The sequence below is a fragment of the Crocodylus porosus genome, unplaced genomic scaffold, assembly GCF_001723895.1.
Source record: "Crocodylus porosus isolate Cpor-Errol unplaced genomic scaffold, CroPor_comp1, whole genome shotgun sequence".
NCBI classification, from domain to species: domain Eukaryota; kingdom Metazoa; phylum Chordata; order Crocodylia; family Crocodylidae; genus Crocodylus; species Crocodylus porosus.
This window is the reverse complement of record NW_017728906.1, coordinates 190236659-190246444: the sequence shown is the minus strand read 5'-3', so window position 1 is coordinate 190246444 and position 9786 is coordinate 190236659. Positions and strand designations below refer to the sequence as shown.

At 46.2% G+C, this 9786-nt stretch overlaps 1 protein-coding gene across 3 annotated transcripts in view; it reads left to right on the top strand.

The window, feature by feature from the left end:
• Positions 1 to 9786, top strand: part of TMEM135 (transmembrane protein 135) — a 345516-nt gene that overhangs the window by 496 nt on the left and 335234 nt on the right. The gene's annotated exons all lie outside the window — the stretch shown is intronic.

Sequence of the window (9786 nt, the reverse complement as noted above, 5' to 3'; positions counted from 1 at the left end):
TGAGGGCTGTGAGTATGGAGGAGTGGTGGGGTGGTGCAGGGAGGAGGGGATGGGTGGATGAGGAAGGGTGCAGAAGTTCGGGGCAGAGGGGGAGAAGCTGTGGTCGGGGTTGGGTGTTATAGGAAGGCAGGTGCAGGCCCCTGGGCCACAGGGCATCCCTGACCTGGTGAGTGTGGTGGGGGAACCTCATGAGGTAGGCAGTGGGGGCGGGGTGTGATGCCGTTTAGGGGCCTGTGGGTGGGGTGGCTGAGGGGTGCTGGGGCTGCGATCCAGAAGTGCAGGTGGAGGGCTTGTGCTAAGCCAGGAAGCATCTGGGATGCCTTTTGCTGTCACGTTGTTTCCTCTTATCTGGGATGAGCATCCTACTTCTACCCCCTCCACACCATCTCCCACCCTGTGCATCTTTTGGAGGCATCGGGCATGTGTCCTTCCTCTAGTCTGACTTGAGATGTCCTCTTGCACCCCTCCTCTACCTTGGGAGGCATCTGCTGTTCACTTCTGAGTACAGTTATTTGCTGTTCTGCTGAGACATGCCCTCACTTCCTTCTTTTCAAACATTTATATTCCTGCTTTTAAGTGTGCCTCTTCCTGCTCCCGAGTATGTGATTTGTAAAGGGCTGCATCTTAACTATGGGCTCCAGGGAAAATATTCCAACTGAAATTGTATCTCCTTTACAGGGCACTGCCTTCCCAGCAGCGGTTTGTGAGGCTTGGTGAGAGATTTTCTTCAAATGACTAGGAAAGCAGTGCTGATTTCCTTTGGGAGGAGGGAGGCTGATGTTGACAAGCTTCTTTGCTGTTGTGGCAGATTGCATGAAAGGAAACAAAGCAGTGGAGGGTCTTGATAATTCTGTCACTAGCATATATGAAGGTCCCATTGGGGTCAGTAGAAAGCTGCATTTGTAACAGTGACACGACAAACTCCAGACATTCAAACCTTTCAAAGGCACCTAAGCAGCTAAGGTGCCCAGTTCCGACTGAAGTGTTTTTGTAAACTGCTTAAGCTCTTTTGAAAAATACCTTCTTTGCAAATGATACCACCTCTATTATGAGCCCTGATTGCTTTTCCTTGCAAATGAGAAACTTTATCATCTTCAGTGAACCCCAAATAAGACAGATGAGGTTATCTTTCATTAGGCCAGCTAAATCGTTGGAAACATTGTCCTTTGCAAGCTTTTGGGCACAAACACCCTTCTTCAGGCATAGGGAGAATCTGCTGGTGTTTTTGTGCTCTCCTGGGTGGAAGAGACGCTTAAGCTAGTATGCAAAATGCAGGTCTGTAAAAATGCAAATGTGTGGCAGTGCCGATCAGAGGTGATAGGAGATGGTAGGTGGGGGGAATGTTGACCTGGTTATAGAATGTAGCTGGTAAAAAGTAGAGAAGTTACCTGGGGTTATTGGATGGCAGGCAGGTTACCTTGGGTTATTGGATGGCAGGCAAGTTGTAATGTGCCACAAATCCAATGTCTGTATTTAGTCCATGATGTTTTTGTTTCCAGTAGATTTATCAAGTGAAGTGTATAGGCTGATCTATGAAAGGTGTTTTGTAAATTCCCTTTGAGGATTAGAACTAAGAGGTTGGAGAGAGCGTGGTTGCCTTGTGAGAAGTATGCACCCACAGGTAACTGGGTATTTTTCTCTTTGATAGATTTTTGGTGTGCATTCATTCTGGTGTGCAGTTGTTTGGTTTTTCCTACATATTTTCCATTAGGGCATGTAGTGTACTGCATGAGATGCATTACATTTCTGGAGGTGCAGGTGTAATATCCTTGTCTGCCTATGTCCTTAGACCAGCACAGTTACAACCAACACCCCAAATAAGGAAGACTTGTCAGGTACACCTGGACTCACTCGCTGAAGGAAAATTCAGACACAGAAAATTTGGGCACCAGCTCTTCCGTAGACTTTCTTTTATTTACCTTGCTGGACTTTGCTTACGTGAGTGATCTCCATCACTTCAAAAGGGTATAGAACCATAGAAAATTAGAGTTGGGAGGGACCTCAGGGGGTCATCTAGTCCAGCGTTTCTCAGCCTCAAGGTTGTAAGAATATATGTAAGGGTTGCGAACAGACCTTAAAAATGGATCAACAAACTTTAAAAATGGATTCTCTTTTAAAGGAGAAAAATGTGGGAAACTGTGGCTTTTCCCTTGCAGATTGACAGAGTTCCAGCCTGCAAGGGGCTGCTTGCCCCCCATCCCACACACTGGGAGGCTAGGGGTGGGTGGGGGGGTGCAGCGGGTCAAGAGTGAGGGGCACTGTGTCTGGACTGGCCATTGATGTTTATAAATGGGTCCTGGAATAAAAAAGGTTGAGAACAACTGAAATGGGTATGGTCCTGCTTTGAGCATGGGTCAAACCAACTAGATCACCCCAGTCAAGGCTTTGTCTAGCTGGGTCTTAAAAACCTCCAAGGATGGAGCTTCCAGCACCTCTCTAGGTAACCTGTTCCAGTGTTTTACTACCCTTCTAGTGAGAAAATTCTTCCTTATATCTAACCTAAACTTCCCTTGCTGCAACTTGAAACTATTGCTCCTTGTTGTGTCATCTGCCACCACTGAGAACAGCTTAGCTCCAGATGGGTAGACGGTCTAGCTCAGGGGGTGGGCAATTATTTCAGGCGTGTTTCAGGTTTACTGAGTTTTGGCAAGCCGTCAAGGGCCACATGATAGGCAGCCAGGGGCAGCTAAATATTAATTTTCTAAATTTTTTAGGGGCCCTGTGGGCCAGATGGAATGGCCTGGCAGGCTGCATTTTGACCACCCTGGTCTAGCTCCTGTCTACAGGCTAACAGACTAGTTCCACTGAGAGCAGTCTAGCTCTGGATGGGTAAATGGCTCATGTGGGTTAAGAGAATCAGATGTATAAGCATCCACAGGACTGGCATTTCTGTTTGAAGGTCTTGCAGCACTAAATATAAAACACCAAATCTGTATTTAGTTTATTCCCCCTTTAAGTTCTTTCTGTTACGTGTGTTTGCCAGCTTCTACTTCATCCTTGTAGTTTTATCAGTGGGTGGTCAAAGGGTCCTTTCCATTACTTCTTGGACCAGGTCCTTTTCACAGCAGTAGAAATGAACACATCTGGCCCTCCACATCCAAGCTACACTGCTGCATTGTTCTTTGCTAGGCATGTAATTGCCTCTGTCTGTTTGCTCCTCTTGCCACAAGTCAAACTTTGGAAAGTGTTAACTATTTCCTCTCCCAAACTTTTTGTGGAAGTGAATTAGAATGAGTAGACAAGGAGAGAGCAAAGGGCCAGAGGCTTGTGGGTGCAGAGGTGAACAGGTTTAGGGACTGCTGTGGTTCAGAGTCTGAAATGTTTGGCCACCTTTCTGTTAATTATGACACAGATAGAGCCAAACAAGTGATGCCACTGTTTGGTGAAAATGACTTGTGAATGAGATGTTTGCTTTCATCAAATAGCCTAAATAGCCTTTGTTTGTTAAGCAGCCCCCTGAGACTTTTTTTTTTTTACATAATCATGACATGTGCTTAAAAGTACTTCTAGTAAAGTTAATCTGCAACCTTAGGGTTCTTTCTTTATATTGGTTCCAGTTTTGGCTAGTTGCTTGTACAAAATGTGTTTGGCAGTTGTATAATGTATTTTACAGATTGAGTAAGCCTGTCAGAATTGATTTTTTTTTAGAAGGAGCTTTGTACCTGACTCAGTAAACATGTCAAAGTGTTATCATAAATAACTGCCTTTCACCTGTAATTCAGTAAAAATAAATAAGCAGCATGCTAACTGCAGTGTCTTTATTTGTTCAGTTGGCAATTCTCAGTAGGCCCTGAGATAATTTATTTAAAAAAAAAAATTGTATAGGTATAAAATGCTTTTGGGATGCCAAACAGACTCAAGTAGAAGGGGATTTTCAAAACTGGTATCTGATCTACTTAAATCAAATGAAAACCCAGTTTCATAGTTTGTAGGGTCGGAAGGGACCTGAGTCCGACCCCCTGCCATGGCAGGAAAGAGTACTGGGGTCAAATGACCCCAGCAAAGCGTTCATCTAGCCCCTCTTAAAGACCCCACGGTGGGAGCTAGCACCATTTCCCTTGGAAGTTGGTTCCAGATCCTAGCCGCCCTGACCGTGAAGTAGCGCCTCCTGATGTCTAGCTTGAATCTACCCTCTGCCAGCTTGTGACCGTTATTTCTGGTCACTTCTGGCAGTGCTTGGGGGAGCAGTGACTTCCCCAATGCCTGCTGATCCCCCCTGACTAGTTTGTAACAGGCCACTAGATCCCTCCTTAGCCTTCTCTTGTGGAACAGATTCAGGTTCAGGTCCCGTAGCCTCTCCTCATAGGGCCTGCCCTGCTGCCCCCGATCATGCGAGTGGCCTCCTCTGGACCCTCTCCATGTTGTCCACATCCCTCTTGAAGTACGGCGTCCAGTTGTTTTAGTCCTGTAGTCACAGGATTGGGGGGTGGCTTTGGACACTTCTACACCATTCTCAAACTAGCTTCCTGGTATGAAGAAGATGGTAGTTAGGAATCCAGGTACCTACTATAGCTAAATGTCCAGCCACTGCTCTCAGAGCTGCACCTTTGCTCTGTGTTGGCAGAAAGGGATTTTGAATGTTTTTCCAGTAGGTCATTCATGAAACATGTGTTCCAGTAGTTAGCTGTGCATTTTTGGAGCTGAGTTACCGGATTTCCTTTATTCTAAAAGTTATTTTTTAGAATGCCCAAAATTTCCCCAAATCAGTGTGGATTTGGCCACCCTTTCTGAGGAGTCTGAAAACAGACTGTGTTTATGTTTCACGCCGAGGCCTCTGGCTTTTATAAAGCAATCACGTACAAAGTAGAGTATAGGTCCTGGATTTTTCTGCTCAAGCCTGTGTTCCAGCCCTTCTTCACCCCCTTTCTTCTCTTACTTCTTGGTAAATACAAACAAGTCCAGGAGAAACAAGTAGTGTGCATACTTATTCCTAGAAGGTTGGGAGATGGGCAGGAATGTGCCGGTATATGTCTTAATGTGGTGTTCATGAAGAATGATATGATGGACCTTATTGTGAGCTATAGGATATGGATATGGATGGGAAAAGGTGGGTCACATGATTCAGTTTGATTGAGGGATAGCTTTAAAGTTGATGGTGAAGCTCAGTGTAACCAAACTTCACAATTTTCTAGCATTTTTATAACAGAAGCTTGTATTACATTCAAATGTACAGTATGCTGAATTTTGAAGAAGTAAACTGAATTATGGATCTGGGAGAGGTGTATTTAGTCTGAAGTCAGGCAGAAGGCAGGGTAGAGATGAACTGTGTAAGACTAACTAAATCAGATGTGTAATTTTTCATGAGTCAGACCTAATGTTCACTTACGGACCTAATATTATTTTTTGTTGTAACCTCATTCACCATTGTAGCATTTCTTTTTAGTGCTAGGAAATAGGTGTCATTAAACAGATCACAGGCATTTTTAAGATTTACTTCAGTAATTTTTCTCAGCTGTATATTAAGTGGATCTGGATGATTTCTTTTGATTTCAGATTGGTTCAGTAAAGGAGCATTTATGAACTTAATAGTGTGTCTATTCATTAACACATCCTGAAGAATTAATTTAGGGAGTCTTTATTCAGCTGAGTCACTGTGACAATTAATCCTTACAATTTCAAACTTGTGGTGCTGGCTTCAAACATAATTAATATTTGTAAAGCGCTTTAAGCGCCTGACTTTATCCTGTTCAAGTACAACTCAAGGCTTAGGTCCAAATGAGTGATGTGTGAACATAGCACAACTTCAGTACCAAAGTTTTTTTTTCATCACTAAATTTATCTAGACATCTAGGGTTCTGCTTCTGTGCATGTCTGGAACTGCTGCATCTTGGTGCTTGTCTTGTGGGTGAGGCTGGGATTCACAGGCAGGGCTCTGATCTGATAGGCACATTCAGAGCACGTCCAACATGCACTAACAGCCTTGAGTTCAGCATGAAGCAGAGCACAGTGGCTGCTCTCCAGGAAGTGGGAGACTTGTGGTCAATGTCTGCCTGACTTGGTGAGGAACAAAACCACACTTTAGGTCTCTACCAGTGGGCTACAGGCAAGGGCAGATTGAGGGAAATTTCCATCCCTCCTGTTGAAGTTTGCTTGCTCCTTTCTGCCCTTGTGAATTTTGTATTCTTTTCTGCAACATGGCACACCATCAGCAGGAGGCGTGGTGCATCTGTCTCTTCCCCCAGCTTCTAGCTTGGTGGTTAGAGGTGGGAGATGTGAGTTTGAGTCCTTTCAGGCTGAAGAGGATGTTGAACCTAAATCTCTCACTTTGACCAAGAACTTTATCTGCTCGGTAGTGAGTTATGTAAAAGGAAAGCTGCATCACTTCCTTTTCTTTCAACTATGTCTTGCAAGAAGAATGTGAGCTGGTGTTTTGTATCCAAATGGGTGATATAAACGCTTAAGTTCATAAGATAATTTTGGGCTGTGATTCCTCATCTCACAAAAGCACCTAACTCAGGTTTGCCAGGGGGGCAGATGTGTCTAGGGGGGAGGCACAACTTCAGGGACATTCCTCTCTTCAGTGTTTCCTAGTGTTTAGCAGAAGTGTCCCACTGCTCAGTGATCCTATTTTAATTCCCACTTTTAGGCATCTGACTCTCCATTGCATTATGTAGGCATTTAAATTCCCTAAGTCAGGTTTGTGATTTCCAAGACAAGACTGGGACACTGGAAAGTTAAGGTGTGGCTATTGCTTCTCTAAGTCCCATTGTAGTCTGACCCTTAGAGCTTTAAAATGACATTAAGGCGCACATTTATAATTTTGAAAAGGCTAGGGAGTTTTTGAAGCAGCCGCGGCCTTCCCATAGTTCTGAAGGGTCTCATCTATAAATGAGGAGGCACTCTACAGGGGGAGAGCGACAACAACTGTCTGTCTGTTGACAGATTGAGCTGATTCCAGCCAATCAAAGGAGTTCAAAAACCATCCCCGAAATAGTGGGCATTTTTTTTAGGTGCTCCATCTTGCTGCTTACTTGATCATCTAAGGAATCTGAGTTGACTAGTACCATTGGCCGTGGTGAGCTTGTTGATTGCTGAAGTGGTGTTCATTTTCCATGAATAATCCTGGATGGTTAGATTTTTTTTAATTGCTCTTGTAGCTAGTGATTATCTTGAAAGCTGAAGTTAACTCTGAAAGTGCAATGTGAGAGTAGGATTTCAGGAAGGCAGGTGTCATTCCTGGTGTTCTTATTAAAAGCATGCCCAAACTTGTTGAAAACTCACTGACCTGTTTGCACTAGTCCCGATCTTGCCACCCTGTCTTTCTTTTTTTTATTTTTTTGCCAAATGGCTCTAGTTAGATTTTAGAATGGTAGTAGCTGAAATTATTTTTGCATAGTGCTGGCAGGCATTAGCTTATACAAATACTATTTTTTAAAAATGTAACTTAATTGTTGCAGAGATTTAGACTGAATAACTAAATTGAAGAGCCTTTAATATCTGCTTGTAAACTGTTACTGATGTACAGAGCATGACTATTACATATCATTTCTTGGTGCTTGAATACTGGAAACGGAACATGTACTAATACAGGTTTCCCTTGCTTTATGTGGGTTCTGTATGTGTGAATTCACTCTTATGTGATGACCCTTTTTATACCAAAAATTAATTATATGCGAGGTAAATTCACTCTTATGCAGTCAGCATGGTGGAAGCCCGCAGTCAGATGGTTTGCTTGGTGCACTGTGGGAGTGATACCATAGGTAGAGGAAGAAAAAATAATTTTGGGGGGCTGAGCTGGGTGGTGATGCCCAAGCTGGGCTGCAGTGCCAGCCTCTGCAGCCCAGCCTGGGCTGGCCCCATCAGCAGGAGCTGTAAGCCATGAAGCCGCCTGGCTTGCGGCCGCTGCTCAGGGCAGCTCATGCACGTACTTCTGGAACTGCAGCTGCCCCAGGAGTGGCATGATGCCATCTCAATACAGTTGAGGGGGTCAGTACAGCCGAGGTCTTGGAACGTTTCAAGGGAAACCTGTATAGTGAAATAGATGACTAAGTGGCTTATGGATTCTGTTTGGACACTACAGTGTCTGTTCTAGCAGGCTGGGTGCTTGGCTCTTTAATGCGGGAGTCCATATCCGAGACATTGTGGAGAAGGTCCCTGAGCTCCTCCGGTTCACTACCCTATGCTCCTTATCCACGTGGGCACAAATGACACAGCTTGGAGCACTCCCAGCTGGGTCATGAAGTGCGACAGGGATTTGGGAGCAGGGCTTAAAGGGTTGGGGGTGCAGGTGGTTTTCTCTCTGATCCTCCCAGTCTCAGGCTATGGGCTGAGGAGGGAGAGGAGGATCGAGGTAGTGAACCGAAGACTACGGTGCTGGTGTCATCAGAAAGGTTTCGGTTTCCATGATCTCTCTCTGGGGTTCCACCTTCCAGACCCTACAAAGTGGGGAAACCACCTAGTTGTGGGGGCTAGGGGTTAAGGCACCCTGACCCACCTTTCACCAGGTGGTAACTGGCCTAGCATTTTCTGGGGGCTCCTGCATCACTGAGAGCCTCACCAGGCCACCCACTCCCAGCAGGGTGCAGTTTTAGGTCATGCCCAGGAGCCTCCTGACCATCTCCTACTGTTCCTCCCTTACCTCCAGGTGGTACCTGCAGCCAGGCGATGTTGTTGTCTGGCCTCCCAGCAGCAAAATGCCCTGTTTATATAGGCAGCCCTGAATCTAATATGGCTGCCCTCATCAAGCACCTGCCGGCTGCTGGCTTCTGGCCCTTAAGGTGGCCGGCACAAACCGTGCCCTGCCGCACTGCTCTTTGGTGAGAGAGGGAGTGAGCTGCTGGGAAGGGACGGCCTCCACCTCTCTCTGCTGGGGAGGAGGCTCTTCTCAGCCAGACTGGCTGACCTGCTCTACCGGGCTTTCAGCTAAGCCCGCTGGGAGATGGGGGGACTACTGCCACTGCTGGCTTGCTGAGCAACCTTTGCAAAGCCAGCTGGCCATGGCACTTAAGGGAGCCCACCCCTGCCCCAGCCCTGGAACAATCTGTGGGCAAGGCAAGTGTCCCCAAAGGGATGCTTGCCTGCCAGTACACAAATGCCAGGAACTTGGGGAACAAACAGGAAGAACTTGTCCTCCTGCTCAACACAAACAATTACGATGTCATGGGGATAATGGAGACCTGGTGGGACTCTACCCATGACTGGGCCACAGGTATAAATGGCTATACCTTGTATAGAAGAGAATGAGTGGATAAAAGGGGTGGGGGTATAGCTCTCTATATCAAGAAAAGCTATGTGACCTTGCAAGCTGACATTGGCACCCAAGGGTGGACGACTGGAGACCCCCTGGGTTAAAATCTGTGGGGAACACGGCAGGGGGCAGAATGGTGGGAGTCTACTATAAACCTCCAACCCAGGATCAAGAGCTTGACAAGGAGTTCGTTAGGGAATTGGCTGAGGCTGCATGCTTCCAGTCCATGGTTGTCCTGGGAGACTTCAACTACGGGAAGAGCACTTGGCCAAATCTGAATGGTTGACAAGAGGCAAAAGCTAACAATTGAAGGGAAGCTGGGTGATGGATCACCTTCACCATCCACCGTAAAGCTGGCAAGTCAGTCAGCAGTATAGAAGTCCTTGACTTCAGGAAAGCTGACTGTCACGGAGTCACAGAGGTGCCCCGTGATTGTGAGGGTGATTGGCAGAGCTGTCAATCACCCAGGCAGCTCAGGTGCCTGGTTGCCAGGCCAACCAGGTGAGTCACATGGCCAGAAGGGGGCAGGGCCCGGCCTTTATAAACAGCTTAGGCCAGAGCCTGACTCACAGTTCCCTTCTGGCTGCCGCAGGAGCAGG